At 34.3% G+C, this 14,288-nt stretch overlaps 1 pseudogene; it reads left to right on the plus strand.

Moving 5' to 3' along the window:
- The first annotated feature begins 6,953 nt into the window (after window positions 1–6,953).
- Window positions 6,954–14,288, plus strand: part of LOC139876399 (uncharacterized) — an 81,291-nt pseudogene continuing 73,956 nt past the window's right edge.

Genomic DNA, 14,288 nt, shown 5'->3' on the forward strand with positions numbered 1-14,288 from the left:
CTAATACTATTATCATTACTAGTAATATCATTTTTATTGATATTATTATTATTATTATTATCACATCATTATTATTAATATAAGTATTATTATTATCAATGTTATCATTATTAGGGAAATAATCATTATTATTATTATTATTAGGAGTATCATTGTTAGAAAAATTATTATTCTTATTAAAACTAACATTAATATTTAAAATTATCATTATTATTATTATTATTATTATTATTATTAAAGTTAGTATTATTATTAAAATTATTATTTTTATTAAGTTTATCATTTTTTTAGAATTATCATTATTCTATCATTATTATTACTATTATCATTGTTTTAGTAATTTTATAATAAAAAAATAATAATTATATAAAAATATATTATTACATATATCCTAACTATATTAATATTACATATTGATTTAAATAAAATGTTATTATTATAAAATATTAATTAAGTTATATATAATAAATAAATACCTTTTAATATAATCATATATATATAATTATCTATAATATATAAAATAGGTATAATTAAACTATTTATTAATATAACATACAAATTATAAAGTATATTAATACTAATATATAAAACTTGTTTAATTGTTATTATATGTGTTAATATATATATAAATGATATAGGTTCGTGAATCCGAGGCCAACCCTGCATTGTTCAGTATCGTCGTATGAATATTTTTACTATAAAATATCGTAATGTGAGTTCATTTGATTCCCTTTTACTCTTTATATTTTTGGGACTGAGAATACATGCGCTGTTTTTATAACTGCTTTTGAAATATATTTTGAACTACGAATACATGAAATGCTTTTATAAATGTTTGACGAGATAGACACAAGCAAAACATTCCTCGAATGAATTATGTGGATGTGATAATTGCCACCATTGAATTATGTGAACGTGATAATTGTCACAATTGATATGAATATTTTTCCCCTGATTATTATTGCTTGGTAACCTAAGAATTAGGGAACATCACTAATTTTGAGAATTAGTGCATGCCTAATTGACGCGAATCCTAAAGGTAGCTACCGGGTTTAACACCCCCACCCAGAATGTTCACTAGACAGAAGGGCTAGTGGGCGTGGTGTTTAGTACTTCGAAGTTTATATGATTATTATACAGACGAGATGTTCTATTTTGGGGATATTATTATGCGCATTATATGTTAAGGTCGGTTACCAAGCCAAGCTATGAAAGCAATGAAAAGTGAATGTTATGTATCGAGAGAATGATTTTATACACAGGTTATGTATGTTATTTTTGTGCACGAGATATGTGTACGGTTACTAAGATTTATGAAAGATGATTTCGTACACGAGAAAGGTGTACTGTATTTAAAAGATATCGCATGTACATTACAGGTGGGTATAGGATTCGGGCCCATTTGTACCATGCAGGATTTAAAACTTGTGGTCTATCAAAATGATGAATTTTATTGTTTTATGATAAACCTATGAACTCACCAACCTTTTGGTTGACACTTGAAAGCATGTTTATTCTCAGGTATGAAAGAAATCTTCCGCTGTGCATTTACTCATTTTAAAGACATTATTTGGAGTCGATCATCGCAATGGAACCAGATGTTGGTGACTTCGTCCAGATGGATTAGGACGGGGTATGACATCAACTTCAACTTTTCATATTAGCCTTATTGTAATCTGGACAAATACGTTCTTGTTACAGGGGAACCTTTCATGTCCCACCACATTAGCTGTAAATTTACCAATAACTTCATTGATCCTTGATCTTTCAAAAAATCATTATACTCATTGAAACCCTATCATGTACTCGTCTACATCTTCTAACAATAATTGGCATACCAACTACCGGGAATTAGTAATCAGTATTTCGAATTTCGCAGCAATTCTAAACCAACAGTTATATATAAACATATAATGTCTATCTCCTAGACTTACTTACTCCGAATGTGAAGTTTCTGAAAAATACCCCAAACTGCGAAACTAGTTCTCCGAAATTGGAAAAATGTTGATGAAGCAGCAAAAACTGTAAACGACCTTAACAGTCAAAAGTTTGATGATAAAGAATAGTATGGTGGTATAGCTGAGAAAAAGAGAAGGTTTAGAACTGGAAAATGGATTGAGTAGACCATGAAGGAGGCTTGGACAAAGACTATCTTGCTCCTGACTCTAAACCTTTATGAACAAATCTTCTTCATCATCCTTCGATATTAGAAATTCTAAGATATTATCATATCTTTCATTACAAATATCTTCGATATTTCTAAATATATCTTCATAACTATTATTATCTAAAATTATTTATCTCTTCGCGATATCTGTGTTACATCATAAAAGAAACTATTTTAGTTTTTAAAATCTGAAAAATTCGAAAAATGGATGTTTTGAAGTAATGTTGGGAACTGAAACATGAGTTAGTATAATATAATGACACTTGATCAACGTGATTATATTACAGTAAGTCATGCTGAGTTTCTAATGGAATGTGATAAAGGTTCACAGATCACACCCTCATCATGAACCATGTTACATAACTCTTTCATTCTATTTAACCTCTAAACATATCAAGAAAATATTTTTCTTGATGATTCGGTCTTTTCCAGATATTCTGGTAATTTGACAAATCAAATCGTGCTATTACTTTTCCTCTGTGCTTTGTATATTATGATCATTCGAAAACTCCATACCTACGAATTCTGGACCATTATTCGCTTGACTTAAGGTCGTGAAGAGAAAACGAAAGCATGAAGCTCCGAAATATAATGGAGAATATAAAGCCCGATAACAACCCCAAAATTACAAACTGTGTATATCAATGCGTATAGCAATATAAAGAAACGGGAGAATGAAAAACACTATAACCCCAAGGTAATGCTAGAAGAAAATAACTTCCTCTGGTGGTAGATGAAAAAGAAGAATGACAGATATGAAAGTTAGGAGTATATCAAGAATCATAACTGGATGAAGCATTTCACAATCTTTTGAAAGTATGAAATGAGGGAGAAGATCTAGGAGTGATGAAAATAATGTAACGGAAGTGGTTAATTTATAGCGAAATAACAGACAGAGCAATCGAGGCAGATGACCGTATTTAATTAAAGAAGATCTTAATCTCCTTAATTCCTGAAGAATCAAATCTTATTTAGATTATGAAGATTTTCTGTTCCTTAAATTCCGAAAATCAATCGTTACTACGTCAAGAGTTCAGACGAATCTTTATTCTCCATTTCACTCTTTTATGATAACTTCTTTCATACGCTTCGAGTAATCGGATTGTTTTATCTATATTAATGAATAATGATAAAACTCAATTTATCAACTCATATTCGTCATGAAAACATTTTTATTGTTAGCCATGATGACCTCACTCAAATTTCGGGACGAAATTTTTTTTAACGGGTAGGTACTGTCACGACCCGGAAATTTCGGTCAAATTTAAACTCTGATAACTCCGACAAGATAAGCAAATTGATGTATTGCATTAAAATATTTTCATACATTTAATTAACCTTTGGACTTTACCCTACGATTCACGAACAACCTATAAGTTAAAACTCGAACCCGTCATGATTTATATATGATTTTACTTTCTTAAACGAAGACGTTTTATGATATAATAATTTCTATTATTATTACCTCTTAATAAAATGATTTTGAATATAATTAGTTCTAGAAAACTAAATTTTATAATAATTATGTACGAAATAATTAAAAATTTACTATTAAACGTTGCTATTTCAAATTAAAATTTTTACGTATTAAGTCATTTTATTTTTATGATATAATTTTTGTAATTTTTTTTAAGAAACGAAGTTAAATTAAAAATGTACAATTTGTAAAGCACAACGTACAACAACGTGTAGCTTAAATAGTTGAATTTAAATTATTTCATTTACTATTCATTGAATAGTAAATGAAACGAAATTAATTCATTTACTATTCACATGAAAGCGACATGATTGAAATTATTAATTATAAGTTACATAAAATACCCCTAAAATATTTTAAAAATACGACTTTTAAAATATTATTCGATTCGATTTTATTATTATATTATAATAATTATAAACGAACGAATCCTTTTATTATTATATTGTTATTTTATTACTTTATTATATTATTATATTATTATAATTAAACACGTTTGATTCTTTTTATTATTATAATATTATTTTTTAACTATATATATGAACGTCGATCGATCGATAACACACACTCATGATTTCATATTACTCTGTCCAATTTCTAGTTACATTTCCAAAATTAGTATTAGTAGTATACATAAAATATTACGACAAGGTTATGCTCAAGTGATTTCAAAATGGGTTTTCAAATGGTTTAAAGCTAGGGAAATTATGGGTTATAGCTATGGAGGTTATGGGTAATGTTCGTGGGTATTGTTCTCAAGTCAAACCTAGTGTTTATCATCTCCGTTGCGTCTACGTACTTTCCTGCAATATTGAATCACAATATTGATACGTTGAGGTCTACGGTTATTTTCCATTCTGAATTTCGGTCACATTTCGGTGAATTACTTTATGTGCTGCTAAGGTGAGTTTATAGATCCCTTTTTAAAATGCTTTTGCAATATATATTTTTCGGCTGAGAATACATGCACTTTATTTTAAACGCAATGGACACAAGTACACACTTAATTCTACACTGAGTTTGAACCGAAAATCCCTTAGCTTTGGTAACTAGTAACTGCCGGTTATAAGAACTGGTGGGCGCGAGTAGTTGTATATGGATCCATAGGGCTTGACATCCCCGTCTGTTCCAGGTATAGAGACCCTAGCCTGAACTATAAAACAGACGTATGCTATTTGAGTTTAGTACACGTTGGATTGCGTGTATTGTACATGTTAGTTGCATGTATGTTAAAACAGGGGTACTTATTATATATACATTAAGTTTAGTTACCAGGGTGCTCAATTTCGTAGAATCTTTTGATAAACGTTTCGGATGAAACAACTGAAATCTTGTGGTCTACCTTTATATACAGATTATGCGAAACACTAAAATTATGAACTCACCAACCTTTGTGTTGACACTTGTTAGCATGTTTATTCTCAGCTTCCTAGAAGTCTTCCGTTGTTTGCTTATATGTTAGACAAGCTATGTACATGGAGTCTTACATGGCATACTTTTCAAGAAAACGTTGCATTCACCAAATCATCACCATGTATCTTATTTTGATTGCATTGTCAACGGAAGTACTATTGTAAACTATTATTTACGGTGATTGTCTATATGTAGAAATCATCAGATGTCGAAAACCTTTGATTTAAATATTCATTTATGTTATGCCTTTTCAAAAGAATGCAATGTTTATAAAACGTATCATATAGAGGTCAAATACCTCACAATGAAATCGATGAATGACGTGTTCGTCCATATGGATTTGGAGCGATCGTCACAAAACGAATCTCCATCAACCGCAACATGCTTTCTATTATTCTTTTTAGGCTTAACTTGGTCAACGGGGTCAAACTTAGTCAAATCCACGATTTCTCGAATTTTCTTGTAAAATTCGTAATTTTTGAGCTTTTCTCTCTCATTTCTTGGATATTTTTCTAAAATCTCGTAATATATATATATATATATATATATATATATATATATATATATATATATATATATATATATATATATATATATATATATATATATGTTTTTATGTATATTTTTATTAAAAAAACTATAAAGTCAACGTAAGTCAACGTCCGAGATCTCCCCGGGATTATTCCGAGATGCCAAGATCTCCCTAAAAAGTCCAAACGAGATCTCCCCGAGATTCGAATTCTCCAACCTTGGCCCTAACAAACAAGAAAAAATAACAAAATCATTTCTTGTAAAACATCGAGCTTTCGGAAGAACGTCAAAGTCAAGAACTTCTTAGCGTGGTGAGGTAGATTGTCGATTGAAAATTACTCTTAGGATAAAGTACCAGCAAACCTGGATCACGATCTAAAACTGTGAGGTGGCTTAAAAAAATCTCACGGGATCAAACTGTGAGTTGGTCCGGCTAGCATTATACGGTTAAGTCTTCAGGTTCTAGAGTGAGAAAGTATTGTGTGTTAGAGAAAGTGTGTTCTCAGTCACCGGTCCAAGTGTCCGAAAAGTGATGACCCAAGTGGCCTATTTATAGGTGTGAGTGCTCCAGAATGTTTAGAGACACGTGTCATGCTATCATTGATCGATTTATTCAAAAAGTGTGTAACCGACTTTGTGCTTTATGTTGACGTGCCATGTATGATGTTAACGTACTACTTTTAGGGCTTAAGCATAAAAAAACCGCCTTTAGGACTTACTTAAAACGCTGGACGGCCTGATTTGCTATTTTAATATGATTTTTGCACAAGAACGATGAACATATTTATTTACAAAAATGTCTTTAAAGCCATTTCTTATGCTTTTTAAGTGCTTCTTTCGTCATGTAAAGGATTTTTTATATGTGCAAATAATAGGACGCACCATTAAGGAATGGGTAATGATAAATCCACTTATGGTTTTGATAAATTCACTCACGATAATGCTTAACATGTATGTATAGTACAACTGTTTATTGTTAATATAAGTGGATTTATCAAATCTATAAGTGAAATTATCATTACAATAAATACTTACTTACATGTGAACACATCTCAGCATGTATTATCGAACCTAATATATCTTATTTTGAAAAATAAAGAAAAACCGATGTTAAATTCGTATCCGTACAAAATGTCCTCTCCCGCGCTTTCAACATTCAACGTTCAACAAAGATCGACTTGGAGGATGTGGTTAGTCGAACTCCACACAACACTTGCTCCATTCCCCACCGTTTGTTTCTCTCTAAAACTCTAATAAAAACCACATTATTATGTTCATTACTTAAATATTTCTTAAATATAAACCACCATGCATTAAGCTATTAAGCAAGCAGCAGTTATAAACTTTATGAATTTTTTTATAATCATGGGTATGATCTTTGGCATAATGAGGGTTGAGACCCAAATTTGAAATCCTCAAATCAACTCCGACCTACGAAATCCGTCAGTACCCAACATCCGTTGCAGCAGAGATCACCTACGATCCAACCGACCTCAAGGGAAACAAAGACGGCGGGTTCTCAATCTAAGAAAACTACATAGGCGTATTAGGAACACCACAAAACACAAAACCTAAAAATAAGATTGCAATGACCACACCAGTACTAACAAAGTCGTCAACGACACCAGAGAAGATAGACATGACGACACCGGTGCTAACACCGGACAGTGGAAGCAAGGTGACCATGCAATTTATATTGCCGGCCAAGTTTAAAAAGGCGGAAGAGGTTCCGACGCCAACGGATGAGAGGGTGGTAATAAGGTGTTGAAATATAGTAATGTATTTCTAGACTCATCTACATGTAATTAGGAATAAAAAGATTAATCTAGAATTTTGTAGTAGTATTAGATATTAACTAGTAGATATTTAATTAGAATAATCTAGATTAGCAATTGCTAGATGATTCTAGCCAACTTAGGAGGCCTATAAATAGGCTAAGATGTTTGCAAAGTTTATGTACACAAACACACCAAAAACTCAAGTAATAAAAAGCTTTCATTTCTAAATCTAAGTCTTCAACTTGCAATACTTCAAAACATTCCCTCACTTACAACTACAATTTAACCAATCAATTAAAACCAATACATTATTTTATCACATTAAACTAATCTAAAACTACTACAAATCTAACAAGTAGTATCAGAGCCATTTTGGGCGTTCGTTCGTATACACCATGACTGCCGTTGGTGCATATAATATTCTCGTCCCCATCTTTGATGGCGACAACTATGATTTTGGAGTATCCGAATGAAGATATATTTTCAAGCACAAAGCTTGTGGGATATTGTCGAAGTCGGGTTTTGTGATGACCCGAAAATTTTTGACTTATTTAAACCAATTCTCTATACGATTTATTATTTTGACACGTTAAACAAAGTCTGTTAGATTGAGTCTCAAAATTTTAGAACTGTTTCATATATACAATTACCTTTGACTACTCTCGACGATTCATGAATAATTATATGTATGTATATATATATGTACAAGTAAAAACGACTTTTCTACAGTAAAACCCTATTTGCTACAGTAAAAATTACTTTGCTACAGTAAAACACTATTTGCTACAGTAAAACACTATTTGCTGTAGATAAACTAGCAAACAAAAGGGGTTCAGGCGGCCATGCGATCGCATGGCAAAAGCACTGAAAACCCATGCGATCGCAGGGGGACCAAAATCAGGAAACATGCCTATAAAAGGCCAGTTTACTTGACGTAATCAGGAAACATGCCTATAAAAGGCCAAAATCAGGAAACATGCCTATAAATAGGCTAAGATGTTTGCAAAGTTTATGTACACAAACTCACCAACATTCGTGTTGACTTTTTAGCATGTTTTATTCTCAGGTCCTTAGAATGCTTCCGCTGTGATGTGCTTGTTGCCTGCATGGAGTCTCTCATGCTTTGTACAAAGTTTATTGCATTCAAAATAAAACTGCGTTGTGTAATAAATAATTAGACTGTGATGTCAACCTGTAAATTAAAGACTTATGTATTTCGGGGTTTTGCTTATACCTAAGCACTTGCCCACATGTTTATAACTTTCTATGTTTAGAAAGTCACTTATTTTAATGAATGCAATATTTTATCAAAACGTATCATATAGAGGTCAAAACCTCACTGTAGAATCAATGATTAACGTGCCGCGTCAATAACGATTTTGACGGGTCGTTACAGTTGGTATCCGAGCTTGAGGTCATAGGGAACCAGAAATTACATTAGTGTGTTTAATTGGTAATTGTTAGGATGCATTAGTGAGTCTGGACTATGACCATATCTGTTTTTACTGATTTTTGCTTATTATTTGGTCAAAAACATTATATGTGATATATTTATATGCTAACGTAATTGTTGTTTCAATTATGTGATAGATGACTTCTTCTAATCCTATCATTTTGTACGACTCAGAATCGGACACTGAATCTATTCTATCCACAACTGAAAAGGGCGTTCCAATACCTATTAAAGAAGAAATTGTGTTAGCCGGGGAATCTCAACTCCCGGTAAACCCAGAGGAGGTTCCAGCTCCACCCAACTCTAGTTTTCCGGAGCCACAGTATCGTTGGCATGGACCCATGATCCCTGGAGTAAACGAGGATCGTGCATTTCAAAACAAATATGGACATTGGTCCAGATATACCGCCGACGGGCGGGTTGTGCCGATTACGCCTGGCAGATTTCGGTTCATGACCACCGGTACATATTCTCGCAGTTCGTCATCATATTCTCCTACACATGACTCAGACAGTTCGTCATCAGACGAGATCAGTAAGGAGGAGGATTTCGCTAATGAAATAAAAGAGATCACTAAGGAGAAATTCCAACTTGCTATAGATAATAAAAATAACCACAATAATAAAAAGTCCTTAATTATTAAAAAGGAACAGGACCATTCGATCCGTAACCACCCTTATTGTATTAAACCCACTGAGGCAACGGGTACCTCAAAACCCCAACCAAAAATAAAATACACTGCCAGAATGTCTGTCGGACCATGTGCACACAAACAATTGGCAGAGAGAACCAAATGGGAAGAAGTTTCTGATAGTTCTGAATAAACGACCTCGCAACCATAAATCTTCCATGCGCTATTTTATTGCTTATGTGTGCTACTCTATCTTGTTATGTAAAATATGCATATGTAAAATATCGGTATTGTATGGTATTGTATTATTTTGGTTTATTAATAATAAATGCATGGAATGATTATTTGTATTATTACTACTTCTTATTATTATTATTACATAATAATGTAATAACTCGCTATAATTTTTCATAGAGGAATATTATTAGGATTTTAGTAGTTAATTCCTTGTACTAGCTATTATGTATGAACTTAACGGGTAGGTAATACCCTAGAAATAATTATAAAATGCTAATAAGAAGAAAAGGCTTTTATAATAATCGGTTCATATTATTAATATGCTACGATTAACTATTGACAACTCATTTTACCTATAATATTCTATATGATTAAATTATATCTGTTGTGTTTATTGAAGAAACATGTCTCAAATGTCGGATGCTGAGTTTGAGCAACTAGCCGAGAAACGTGTGAATGAAAGAATTGCTGCAGCCGAGGCAGCAAAAGCAACAGCCGAAGCAGCAGCCAAAGCAGCAGCCGTAAACATAAACTCATGAAACGGATGCTCATACAAAACTTTTCAAGGATGCAAACCACAGACGTTTAGTGGAACCGAGGGACCAGTCGGTCTAACCCGATGGTTTGAAAAGATGGAGTCCGTTTTCAAAATTAGCAATTGTGCAAACGGAGACAAGTCAAAGTATGCTTCATGCACATTGCAAGATGGTGCACTTACTTGGTGGAACAATTATGCTAAAGCAGAAGGAATAGATACGGCATATGATATCTCTTGGGAAGAACTGAAAAAGATGCTAATCGAGGAGTACTGTCCTCGAAACGAGATCAGAAAAATGGAATCTGAGTTACGTAATCTGATGGTTATCGGCGCGAATCTCAATAACTATGAAAAGCGTTTCATGGAACTAGCCTTGTTGTGTCCCGAATTGGTGCCAAACGAGAAACGAAAGATAGAAATGTATATTGACGGTTTATCGATCAATATCAAAGGAAATGTTACATCGTTCAAACCGAATACGATGCAGGAAGCCATGACAATGGCACACCAACTCATGGACAAGATCACAGAGAGTTCGATTAAGGCACCAATTACCGAAGTCAAGACAACTGAAGGAAAGAGGAAATGGGAAGACTATAAGGGCAAAAGTACTCACCTAAAGAAACAAGAAACCTTTAAAGGTAAACAGGATGGGGCAACTGCAAGTCCAAACTATAAGGGACCCCATCCGTTCTGCAAAAGATGTTACACACATCATGCAGGCTATTGCCAAGTGGTCTGTGATAAGTGCAACAAGAAAGGACATGTGGCGAAAGATTGTTATGCCACCGTTTCTGAAGTAAAGACAAAACCGACCGATGTCAAGAAATGTTTTCGATGCGGGAAGTCTGGTCACTTTATAAATCAATGCACTGATAAGGAGAAGAACAAAGAACCCGCACGTGGAAGGGCATTTAATGTTAGTACCAGTGAAGCACGTGAGGATCCTAATCTGGTCACGGGTACGTTTACCGTTAATAATCAACTAGCTTCTATTATGTTTGATACGGGTGCTGATAGAAGTTATATGTGTAAAGACTTTAGTTCTAAACTAAAATGTGCATCATTGCCTCTAGACGATAAATATATTATTGAATTAGCAAATGGAAAACTGATAAAAGCCGATAAAATTTGCCATGGTTGCGAAATAAATCTCGCTGGTGAAACCTTAAAAATCGATTTGATACCCGTAGAATTAGGAAGTTTTGACGTAATCGTTGTCATGGACTGGATGTCCAAAACAAGAGCGGAAGTTGTTTGCGCTGAGAAAGCGATCCGCATCCCTCGAAAGGATGAAACGTCATTAATGATTTATGGGGAGAAGAGCAACTCGAAGCTGAACCTTATCAGCTGTATGAAGGCTCAGAAACTTATAAGAAAAGGTTGTTATGCTATTCTGGCACATGTAAAGAAGATCGATACTGAAGAAAGAAGCATTGATGACATGCCGGTTGTAAGAGAATATCCTGGAATATTTCCAGAAGAATTACCGGGGCTACCTCCACACAGATGTATAGAATTCCAGATTGATCTCATACCAGGAGCCGCACCTGTAGCCCGATCCCCATATAGACTTGCACCTTCAGAAATGCAAGAATTACAAGACCAGTTGCAAGAATTATCGGATCGTGGATTTATTCGTCCCAGTTTTTCACCTTGGGGTGCTCCTATTCTGTTCGTCAAGAAGAAGGATGGATCTATGAGAATGTGCATAGATTACCGAGAATTAAACAAATTAACGATCAAGAATCGGTACCCATTACCGAGGATTGATGATTTGTTTGATCAATTGCAAGGATCAAGTGTTTATTCTAAGATTGATCTACGCTCCGGATATCATCAGCTGAGAGTGAAGGAAGAAGATGTTCCTAAAACCGCGTTCAGAACCCGTTACGGTCACTATGAGTTTCTAGTCATGCCTTTTGGATTAACTAATGCTCCAGCAATATTCATGGATCTAATGAATCGCATCTGTAGACCGTATTTAGACAAATTTGTCATTGTTTTTATCGACGACATATCGATTTACTCGAAGAACAAGGAAGAACATGAGCAACACTTAAGACTGGTACTGGAGATACTCAAGAAAGAAGAATTGTACGCAAAATTTTCGAAGTGTGATTTCTGGTTACAAGAAGTACAATTTTTGGGCCATGTTGTCAGTAAACATGGAATTAAAGTTGACCCCGCCAAGATCGAAGCCATTAGTAAATGGGAAACCCCGAAGACTCCAACACAAATTCGCCAATTCTTAGGTCTTGCTGGTTACTACCGAAGATTAATTCAAGATTTCTCTAGAATCGCCAAACCCTTAACTGCATTGACTCAAAAGGGAAAGAAGTATGATTGGTCCACAGAACAGGAATCCTCATTCCAGTTATTAAAGAAGAAGTTAACGTCTGCACCCATTTTGTCATTACCGGAAGGAAATGATGATTTCGTGATCTATTGTGATGCTTCACACCAAGGTTTAGGATGTGTATTAATGCAACGCACAAAAGTTATCACATATGCCTCACGACAACTAAAAATTCATGAAAAGAACTATACGACGCACAATTTGGAACTTGGAGCAGTAGTTTTTGCACTCAAAATATGGAGACACTACCTATATGGCACCAAGTGTACAGTGTACACTGACTATAAGAGTCTTCAGCATATTTTTGATCAAAAACAACTCAATATGAGGCAACGTCGCTGGATAGAGTTGTTAAACAATTACGATTGTGAAATCCGTTACCACCCCGGAAAGGCTAATGTTGTAGCTGATGCCCTAAGTCGAAAAGAAAGAGTAAAACCTCTTAGGGTCCGTGCTTTGAATATTACAATTCGTACTGATCTCACAAAGCAAATTCAAGCAACACAGTTAGAGGCTTTAAAAGAAGAAAATGAAAAAGGCGAAATGAGCAGAGGGTTAGAAAAACAGCTTGAAGTAAAAGCCGATGGAACCCTGTATTTTGCTGATAGGATATGGGTACCAAAACATGGTAATCTAAGGCAACTAGTACTGGATGAAGCACACAAAACAAGGTACTCAATTCACCCAGGAAATGGGAAAATGTACCACGATCTCAAGAAGTTTTATTGGTGGCCTAATATGAAGACAGAAATTGCTACTTATGTAAGTAAATGTTTGACGTGTGCAAAGGTCAAAGCTGAGCACCAAAAGCCGTCGGGATTACTGCAACAACCAAAAATTCCGCAGTGGAAATGGGAAAGAATAACTATGGATTTCATTACGAAATTGCCAAGGACTACAAGTAGTCATGATACTATTTGGGTGATAGTTGATCGTCTAACTAAATCAGCTCACTTTCTACTAATAAAGGAGACAGACAGTATGGAGAAATTAGCACGCCTATATTTGAAGGAAGTAGTTTCCAAGCATGGTGTACCTATCTCCATCATATCTAATCGCGACACCCAATTCACATCACGTTTCTGGCAGTCATTACAAAAAGCATTGGGAACTCGATTAGATATGAGCACCGCTTATCACCCACAGACAGATGGTCAAAGTGAAAGAACAATACAAACATTGGAAGACATGTTACGGGCATGCGTGATTGACTTTGGAACCAGTTGGGATCGACACTTACCGTTGGCAGAATTTTCATACAATAACAGCTATCATACGAGCATCAACGCAGAGCCATTTGAAGCACTTTATGGTAGAAAGTGCAGATCTCCTATCTGTTGGAGTGAAGTAGGAGAAAGACAACTTACTGGACCAGAAATTATTCACGAAACCACCGAAAAGATCATTCAAATACAACAGCGATTGAAAACGGCCATGAGTCGCCAAAAGAGTTATGCGGATGTAAGAAGAAAACCGCTAGAATTTCAAGTGGGCGACAAAGTCATGTTGAAAGTGTCACCCTGGAAAGGCGTTGTACGATTTGGTAAACGAGGAAAGTTAAGTCCTAGGTACGTAGGACCCTTTGAAATCACCGAAAGAATTGAAGCAGTTGCTTATCGATTAAAGCTACCGCAAGAACTTAGTAGTGTTCACGACACATTTCATGTGTCAAATTTGAAGAAATGTTTAGCTGAAGAGAATGTC

Source organism: Rutidosis leptorrhynchoides, chromosome 11, assembly GCF_046630445.1.
Source record: "Rutidosis leptorrhynchoides isolate AG116_Rl617_1_P2 chromosome 11, CSIRO_AGI_Rlap_v1, whole genome shotgun sequence".
NCBI lineage: Eukaryota > Viridiplantae > Streptophyta > Magnoliopsida > Asterales > Asteraceae > Rutidosis > Rutidosis leptorrhynchoides.